This window comes from Anolis sagrei, chromosome 2 (genome assembly GCF_037176765.1).
Source record: "Anolis sagrei isolate rAnoSag1 chromosome 2, rAnoSag1.mat, whole genome shotgun sequence".
Classification (NCBI taxonomy): domain Eukaryota; kingdom Metazoa; phylum Chordata; class Lepidosauria; order Squamata; family Dactyloidae; genus Anolis; species Anolis sagrei.
The window spans coordinates 11,944,681-11,954,197 of NC_090022.1; positions in this window are offsets into that span (position 1 = coordinate 11,944,681).

Consider the following 9,517-nt stretch of genomic DNA (forward strand, 5'->3'; position numbering starts at 1 on the left):
TTGTATTTTGTCTGTTTGTTTGCTTTGTTCTGTCAAAAATGTAATATAATGGACTGGTTGCTCTGACACGACAAATAAATAAATCATAATAATATTATTAATCTTTATTTATACCCCACCACCATCTCCCCAGTGGGGACTCGGAGCGGCTTACATGGGGCCGAGCCTGAACAACATATTACAGCAAAATAAAATCAAAAACATAAAAACAAACATCATGTATTGTCGAAGGCCGGAATCACTGGGTTTTTTCGGGCTATATGGCCATGGTCTAGAGGCATTCTCTCCTGACGTTTCGCCTGCATCTGTGGCAAGCATCCTCAGAGGTAGTGAGGTCTGTTGGAATTAGGAAAAAGGGATAATATATCTTATTTGAGAACACAGAAATGCTGGACCACTCTCACAACCACCATGTCAGACTACACAGAGAAGCCATTGAAATACACAAGAAGCATGTGGACAATTTCAACAGAAAGGAGGAAACCATGAAAATGAACAAAATCTGGCTACCAGTATTAAAAAAACTCTAAAATTACAACAGCACAACAACAGAGAGGAAACAAACAAGGACATCTAATCACCTTTCAATAAAAGTTTGCTCCAGGCACCGCCAGGCAATCAAATGCTAATCAAGGTGGTCAGTTGAAACATTCACACTTAGCTCCAGCAGACAAGAGTCCTTTGTCTCACCCTGGTCATTCCACAGATATATAAACCCTTTTTCCTAGTTCCAACAGACCTCACTACTTCTGAGGATGCTTGCCATAGATGCAGGCGAAATGTCAGGAGAGAATGCCTCTAGACCATGGCCATATAGCCCGAAAAAAACTACAACAACCCAACAAACATAATCAAAATTACATAGGAAAAAAAAATCTTCCGAACACAATAAACATGTTTATGACTTTCACAGGCCACTGCGACCTGCACGGATGACTTGGACCAAGCCTGGCACACATAACCCCCATGATCCCCTTTATGTCCTGGTGCAGTTTGGAGGAGGGTGGACCACGGATGATGGGATTTGCAGTACTTTCAACCGCTCTACCTCCCAAAGAGCACAGCTATGGCCACCAATGATAGAACTGGGCCAAATTTGGCACACAGAACCCTCATGACCCACTTGACATCGTGGTGTGTTTTGGGGGAGGACACGCTATGGATGATGTGACTTGCAATACCTCCACACACTTCGTGAGACCATTAGGACTAGGATGAATGATGGACCTGAACAAAACTTAACACACATAACCCCCATGAACCTCCTCACGCCCTGGTGAAGTTTGGGGGAGGATGGACCATGGATGATGGGATTTGCAGTACCTTCACCCAACTCACTTCCCACGGATTACTGCAGCCCCCACAAATCACAGACCAGGACCAAACTTGGCACGCAGAGCCCCCATGACCCATTCTACATCCTTGTGCAGTTTGGAGGAGGATGAACCATGGATGATGGGACTTGCAGTACATTCCCCCAACTCCTGAGACCACTGCGACCCTCATCCAATGACTGATCAGGACCAAACTTGGCACGCAGAGCCCCCATGACCCACTGGTGTGCTTTGGAGGAGGGTGGACCATGGAGGATGGGATATGCAGTACCGCCACTCACTTCCAGAGACCACGGCAACACTCACCAATGACTGATCACGACCAAACTTAGCACACAGAGCCCCCATGACCCACTCTACATCCTGCATCACCCTTATCAACTTCCCACTGAAACAGTACCTATTGATCTACTCACATTTCCACAGAAGTGGTACCTATGATTTACTCACATGTCCATGTTTTCGAACTGCTAGGTTGGCAGGAGCTAGGGCTAACAGCAGGAGCTCACCCCGACCCGCAGCTTCGAACTGCCGACGTGGGGATGTCTGACTATGCAGAGAAGCCACTGAAATCCACAAACATGTGCACAAGTTCAACAGATAGGAAACAATAAAATATTTAAATTTGCATATTTAACAAAAAGAACATAAATGTGTGTGAGTTCTTTTTATTAAATGTGCAAATTTAAAATTTTAAAAACAACAGAACCATAGAGTTGGAAGAGACCTCATGGGCCATCCAGTCCAACCCCATTCTACCAAGAAGCAGGGCAATCGCGTTCAAAGCACCCCCGACAGATGGCCATCCACCCTCTGCTTAAAAGTCTCCAAAGAAGGAGCCTCCAACACACTTCGGGGCAGAGAGTTCCACTGCTGAACAGCTCTCATAGTCAGGAAGTTCTTCCTGATGTTCAGGTGGAATCTCCTTTCCTGTAGTTTGAAGCCATTGTTCCATTGCGTCCTAGTCTCCAGGGCAGCAGAAAACAAGCTTCCTCTCACATACTTATAAATGGCTATCATGCCTCCTCTCAGCCTTCTCTTCTTCAGGCTAAACATGCCAGCTCTTTAAGCCGCTCCTCATAGGGCTTGTTCTCCAGACCCTTGATCATTTTACTCGCCCTCCTCTGGACACATTCCAGCTTGTCAATTATCTTCAGCTCCCAGAAGCCTGGGCAGGGATTCTGACACCTGGAGTCCAAAGAAGCCGGATGACCAGAGCTCGGGAAACAGCGTGGACGCTGATCTGAAGCGCTCTCTCTATCTAACTAACATGTTGGATTGCTGCGCTCCATTTCCTAGCTCTACGTGCCACTCATTCCCACACTCTGGTGTCATTTCAAGCGTTGAGGACTTCAGCTCCCAGGATTCCCGATCACGGGCCCAAATGGAGGAGGCTTCTGGGAGTTGAAGTCCAGCGTATGGGGAATCCCTTCTGTGCGTTGAGCCAGGCGGTGGCCGCCATGTTTGAGGCGGGAGGAAGTCGAGCGTCAGGTTGACGTCACGGCGGAGTTGGCCCCGCCCCCTTACCCACTTTCTGCGCGCTCTCATCTCCGCCTCCTCCTTTATGGAACGCTCGGTTACCGTGGCAACGGACCGTTGCCGGTCTCGCGCTCGGTTACCGTGGCAACGGAGTCCACTGGCGGAAGTGGAGCCTTCTTCAGGCCCAGAGAGAGAGAGCCTGTGTGAGTGGAGGGGCGCTTTCTCGTCAAATTGAGTGTGTTATTCCCATATTGATTAACAGGCTTAGGTACCCAGCGATACCCTGGTTAGGAATTTAGTAAAGATTCGGGTTAAAATTCAGGTAAAATTGCTGGAAGAAACATTAACAACTTCAGATATGCAGATGACACCACTTTGATGGCCGAAAGCGAGGAGGAGCCGAGGAGCCTTCTAATCAAGGTGAAAGAAGAAAGCGCAAAAGCTGGGTTGCAGCTAAACATCAAAAAAACCAAGATTATGGCAACAAGAATGATTGACAACTGGGAAATAGAGGGAGAAATCGTGGAGGCCGTGACAGACTTTGTATTTCTAGGTGCAAAGATTACTGCAGATGCAGACTGTGGCCAGGAAATCAGAAGACGCTTACTTCTTGGGAGGAGAACAATGACCCATCTCGATAAAGCAGGTGGTGCAATGCAACCTGAGCCCTGCCACATGCACAATGGAGGACCTTCTTGCGGCAACACCAGAAGCACTCGAAGTGGCCAGATACTGGTCAAAGGACATGATAGTGCTCTGGCACCACGAGATGCAGAGCCAACCTCAAGAAATGGGGCTACAAAGTGGAATCCTCAACATGCGAGTGTGGAGAAGAGCAAACCACTGACCACCTGCTGCAATGCACCCTGAGCCCTGCCACATGCACAATGGAGGACCTTCTTGCAGCAACACCAGAAGCACTCCAAGTGGCCAGCTACTAGTCAAAGGACATTTAGTCAACTACCAAACTCACAAATTTTGTATTTTGTCTGTTTGTTTGCTTTGTTCTGTTAGAAATGTAATATAATTCACTGGTTGCCCTGACACGACAAATAAATCTCGATAAAAAAGTGAAGTGTAGAGACATCACACTGGCAACAAAGATCCACATAGTCAAAGCAATGGTATTCCCCGTAGTCACCTGTGGATGTGAGAGCTGAACCATAGGGACGGCTGAGCGAAGGAAAAGGGGCACTTTTGAACTGTAATGTTGGAGGAAAGTTCTGAGAGTGCCTTGGACTGCGAGAAGATCCAACTAGTCCATACTTTAGGAAATAAAGCCCGGCTGCTCATTGGAGGGAAGGATAGTAGAGGCCAAGATGAAGTACTTTGGCCACATCATGAGAAGACAGGAAAGTTTAGAGAAGGCAATTATGCTGGGGAAAATGGAAGAAAAAAGGAAGAGGGGCCGACCAAGGGCAAGATGGATGGATGGCATCCTTGAAGTGACTGGCTTGACTCTGAAGGAGCTGGGGATGGTGACGGCCGACAGGGAGCTCTGGCGTGGGCTGGTCCATGAGGTCACGAAGAGTCAGAAACGACTGAATGAATAAACAACAACAAAAAACTGCAATTCCCATAATGGTCTGCCATTCTTCCAGCTCCACCAATATTCAGTGCATGCCAAGTCTGGTCCAGATTAACCATTCCTCCAAAGCCCATTGGTATTTAAAGCTGGCCATGTTGGGTATGCATGCCAAGTGTGGTCCAGAATAACCATGGGTTGTGTTCCCAGTGCTTTCTGGGTGCAGGTGAACTATAACTCCTAAAGTGCAAAGTCAATTCCTCCAAAGCCCACCAGTATTCAAAGCTGGCCATGTTGGGTATGCATGCCAAGTGTGGCCCAGATTAACCATTGGTTGGGTTCCCAGTGGTCTCTGGGTATAAGTGAACTATAACTCCCAAAGTGCAATGTCAATTCCTCCAAAGCCCACCAGTATTCAGAGCTGGCCATGTTCGGTATGCATGCCAAGTGTGTTCCAAATTAACCATTGGTAGTTGCAGATGAACTGTAACTCCCAAAGTGCAAAGTCAATTCCTCCAAAGCCCACCAGTATTCAGAGCTGGCCATGTTCGGTATGCATGCCAAGTGTGTTCCAAATTAACCATTGGTAGTTGCAGATGAACTGTAACTCCCAAAGTGCAAAGTCAATTCCTCCAAAGCCCACCAGTATTCAAAGCTGACCATGTTTGGTATGCATTTCAAAGTGTGGTCCAGATTAACCATTGGTAGGTGCAGGTGAACTATAACTCCCAAAGTGCAAAGTCAATACCTCCAAAACCCATCAGTATTCAGAGCCAGCCATGTTGGGTATGCATGCCAAGTGTGACCCAAATTAACCATTGGTTGGGTTCCCAGTGCTCTCTGGGTGCAAGTGAACTGTAACTCCCAAAGTAAAAAGTCAATTCCTCCAAAGCCCACTAGTATTTAAAGCTAGCCATATTGGGTATGTATGCCAAGTGTGGCCCAAATTAACCATTGGTTTGGTTCCAGTAGTCTCTGGGTGCAAGTGAACTATAACTCCCAAAGTGCAAAGTTGATTCCTCCAAAGTCCACCAGTATTTAAAGCTGGCAATGTGGGGTATGCATGCCAAGTGTGGCCCAGATTAACCATTGGTTGGGTTTCCAGTGCTCTCTGGGTGCAACTGAACTATAACTCCCAAAGTGCAAAGTCAATTCCTCCAAAGCCCATCAGTATTTAAATCTGACCATGTTGGGTATGCATGCCAAGTGTGGTCCAGATCAACCATTAGTAGGTGCAGGTGAACTATAACTCCCAAAGTGCAAAGTCATTTCCTCCAAAAAAGTTATTTTGATGATGTATGGAGAAAGTTTATTGAAAAAAGATTCAAAAAGAAAGATGGAAAGTTACCTCCACAAGAGGAAATGAAATTTTGGACAGTGGCTTGCAGGGAGGGGAACACGGTAGTGCAGGGTAGAAAATATGTATAAATGTGGAAATAACGGTAGATGTGAAAAATTAATGTGTGGTAGATTGTATTCAGTCTTATGTGTCTGCTGTAAAACAAACAATATATAACAAATGTATCAATATTATATATATATATATATATATATATATATATATATATATGATAGGTTACAGGTTGAGCATTTTTTATTTATTCAGAAATCCAAAGTAATATATTCAAAACTCAACATTTTGCTACCATGTTTCCCCGAAAAAAAGATGCTGTCTTATATTTATTTTTTCTCAAGAAGACACACTATGGCTTATTTTCAGGGGATGTCTTATTTTAGTATAGTATAACAATCTGCATTTATGGGATGTTCTCTGGGCTCAGTAGCAGACTACTTACTGAATTTTTCTCCTTTTATTACTTTATTATATAGATCTTTTAATTTAGGTATCAATAATGTGAGAGGAAGCCACAGGGAGGAGGGAGCAAGCTTGTTTTCTGCTTCCTTGGAGACTAGGACGCGGAACAATGGCTTCAAACTACAAGAGAGGAGATTCCATCTGAACATTAGGAAGAACTTCCTGACTGTGAGAGCCGTTCAGCAGTGGAACTCTCTGCCCCGGAGTGTGGTGGAGGCTCCTTCTTTGGAAGCTTTTAAGCAGAGGCTGGATGGCCATTTGTCAGGGGTGATTTGAATGCAATATTCCTGCTTCTTGGCAGGGGGTTGGACTGGATGGCCCTTGAGGTCTCTTCCAACTCTTTGATTCTATGATTCTATGAATGTTGAAGTGACTGGATTGACCTTGAAGGAGCTGGGGGTGGTGATGGCCAACAGGGAGCTCTGGCGTGGGCTGGTCCATGAATCATAGAATCTCTTCCAACTCTTTGGTTGGAAGAGACCTCATGGGCCATCCAGTCCAACCCCCTGCCAAGAAGCAGGAATATTGCATTCAAATCACCCCTGACAGATGGCCATCCAGCCTCTGTTTAAAAGCTTCCAAAGAAGGAGCCTCCACCACACTCCGGGGCAGAGAGTTCCACTGCTGAACGGCTCTCACAGTCAGGAAGTTCTTCCTCGTATTCAGATGGAATCTCCTCTCTTGTAGTTTGAAGCCATTGTTCCGCGTCCTAGTCTCCAAGGAAGCAGAAAACAAGCTTGCTCCCTCCTCCCTGTGGCTTCCTCTCACATATTTATACATGGCTATCATATCTCCTCTCAGCCTTCTCTTTTTCAGGCTAAACATGCCCAGCTCCTTAAGCCGCTCCTCATAGGGCTTGTTCTCCAGACCTTTTATCATTTTAGTCGCTCTCCTCTGGACACATTCCAGCTTGTCAATATCTCTCTTGAATTGTGGTGCCCAGAATTGGACACAATATTCCAGATGTGGTCTAACTAAAGTGGAATAGAGCATGGGTAGCATGACTGCCCTAGATCTAGACACTATGCTCCTATTGATGCAGGCCAAAATCCCATTGGCTTTTTGTGCCACCACATCACATTGTTGGCTCATGTTTAACTTGTTGTCCACAAGGACTCCAATATCTTTTTCACATGTACTGCTCTCGAGCCAGACATCCACCATTCTGTATCTTTGCATTGCGTTTTTCCTGCCAAAGTGGAGTATCTTGCATTTGTCACTGTTGAACTTCATTTTGTTAGTTTTGGCCAATCTCTCTAATCTGTCAAGATCGTTTTGAATTCTGCTCCTGTCCTCTGGACTATTGGCTATCCCTCCCAATTTGGTGTCGTCTGCAAACTTGATGATCATGCCTTCTAACCCTTCATCTAAGTCATTAATAAAGATGTTGAACAGGACCAGGCCCAGGACAGAACCCTGCGGCACTCCACTCGTCACTTCTTTCCAAGATGAAGAGGAAGCATTAGTGAGCACTCTCTGTGTTCGTCCACTTAACCAATTACAGATCCACCTCACCGTAGTTTTGCCTAGCCCACATTGGACTAGTTTCCTTGCCAGAAGGTCATGGGGGACCTTGTCGAAGGCCTTCCTGAAATCCAGGTACGCTACATCCACGGCATTCCCCGCATCTACCCAGCTTGTAACTCTATCGAAGAAAGAGATCAGATTAGTCTGGCATGACTTGTTTTTGATAAATCCATGTTGACTATTAGCAATGACCGCATTTGTTTCTAAGTGTTTACAGACCACTTCCTTAACAATCTTTTCCAGAATCTTGCCCGGTATCGACGTGAGGCTGACCGGACGGTAGTTGTTTGGGTCGTCCTTTTTTCCCTTCTTGAAGATTGGGACCACATTGGCCCTCCTCCAATCTGCTGGAACTTCTCCCGTTCTCCAAGAACTCTCAAAGATGGTTGCCAATGGTTCCGAAATGACTTCCGCTAGTTCCTTCAATACTCTGGGGTGTAGTTGATCTGGCCCTGGGGACTTGAACTCGTTAAGAGCGGCCAGGTATTCCTGGACGACTTCTTTCCCAATTTGGAGTTGGATGTCCTCCAATCCCTCATCCACTCCATCTTGCTGAGGTTGAAGATGTCTTTCTTTTTGTGAGAAGACCAAGGCAAAGAAGGTATTAAGTAGTTCTGCCTTTTCCCTATCCCGTCAGCATTGCCCCATCTTCTCCTCGAAGAGGCCCTATCACCTCCTGGTTTTTCCTTTTTCTACTGACATAAGAAAGACTGCCAGAGTTGGGGCATGTCTGATGTCCTTGGAAAGTGAGTTCCAGAGTCGAGGGGCCACCACCAAGAAGGCCCTCTCGTCCCCACCAATCGCACCTGCGAAGGAGGTGGGAGCGTGAGCAGGGCCTCTCCAGATGATCAAAGAGATCGTGTGAGTTCGTACACAGAAATGTGGTCACACAGATAGGTGGGTCCCAAACCATTGTAGGTAAGAACCTGCACCTTGAATTGGGACTGGAAAATGAACGGCAGCCAGTGGAGCTCCTTAAACAGGAGGGCTGATAACACACCCTTCCTTTCTCTGAAACCATTTCTCTTTAGCAGCCTCACTAAAGCAGGGTGTGTAGGATGGATGGAATCGTCCATTGGGTTGCTGTGGGTTTTCCGGGCTGTCTAGCCATGTTATAGAAGCACTCTCTCCTGACCTTTCACCCACATCTATGGCAAGCATCCTCAGAAGTTGTGAGGTCTGTTTGAAACTAGGCAGGTGGGGTTTATATATCTGTGGAATGATGTCCAGGGTGGGAGAAAGAACTCTTTGTCTGTTGGAGGCAAGCGTGAATGTTGCAATTGGCCACCTTGATTAGCACTAAATAGCCTTGCAGCTTCGAAGCTTGGCTGCTTCCTGCCTGCGGGAATCCCACCTCTATGGCAGAGGTTGTGAAGTCTGTTGAAAACTAGGCAAGTGGGGTTTATATATCTGTGGAAGGATGTCCAGGGTGGGAGAAAGAACTCTTTTGTCTGCTTGAGGCAAGTGGGAATGTTGCAACTGGCCACTCTGATTAGCATTTAATAGCCTTGCAACTTCAAAGCCTGGCTGCTTCCTGCCTAGTTTCCAACAGTCTTCAAAACACCTGGGGAAGCCTGCCATAGATGTGGGCAAAATGTCAGTTGAGAATGCTTCTGGAACATGGCCAGACAGCCTGGAATACTCACAGCAACGCAGTGATTCAAGCCATGAAAGTCTTCGACAACATTGTGTGTGATTAGTACTTCGTAAAACTACAACCCCAATCATTCAATGGCATTGGCCTGTGAATATTATTTCTGTCAGAAGATTGACTCGAGAGCAGTCTTTCCCCAACACTGGCCCTCCAGGGTTTTGGACTTCAGTTCCCAGAATCTA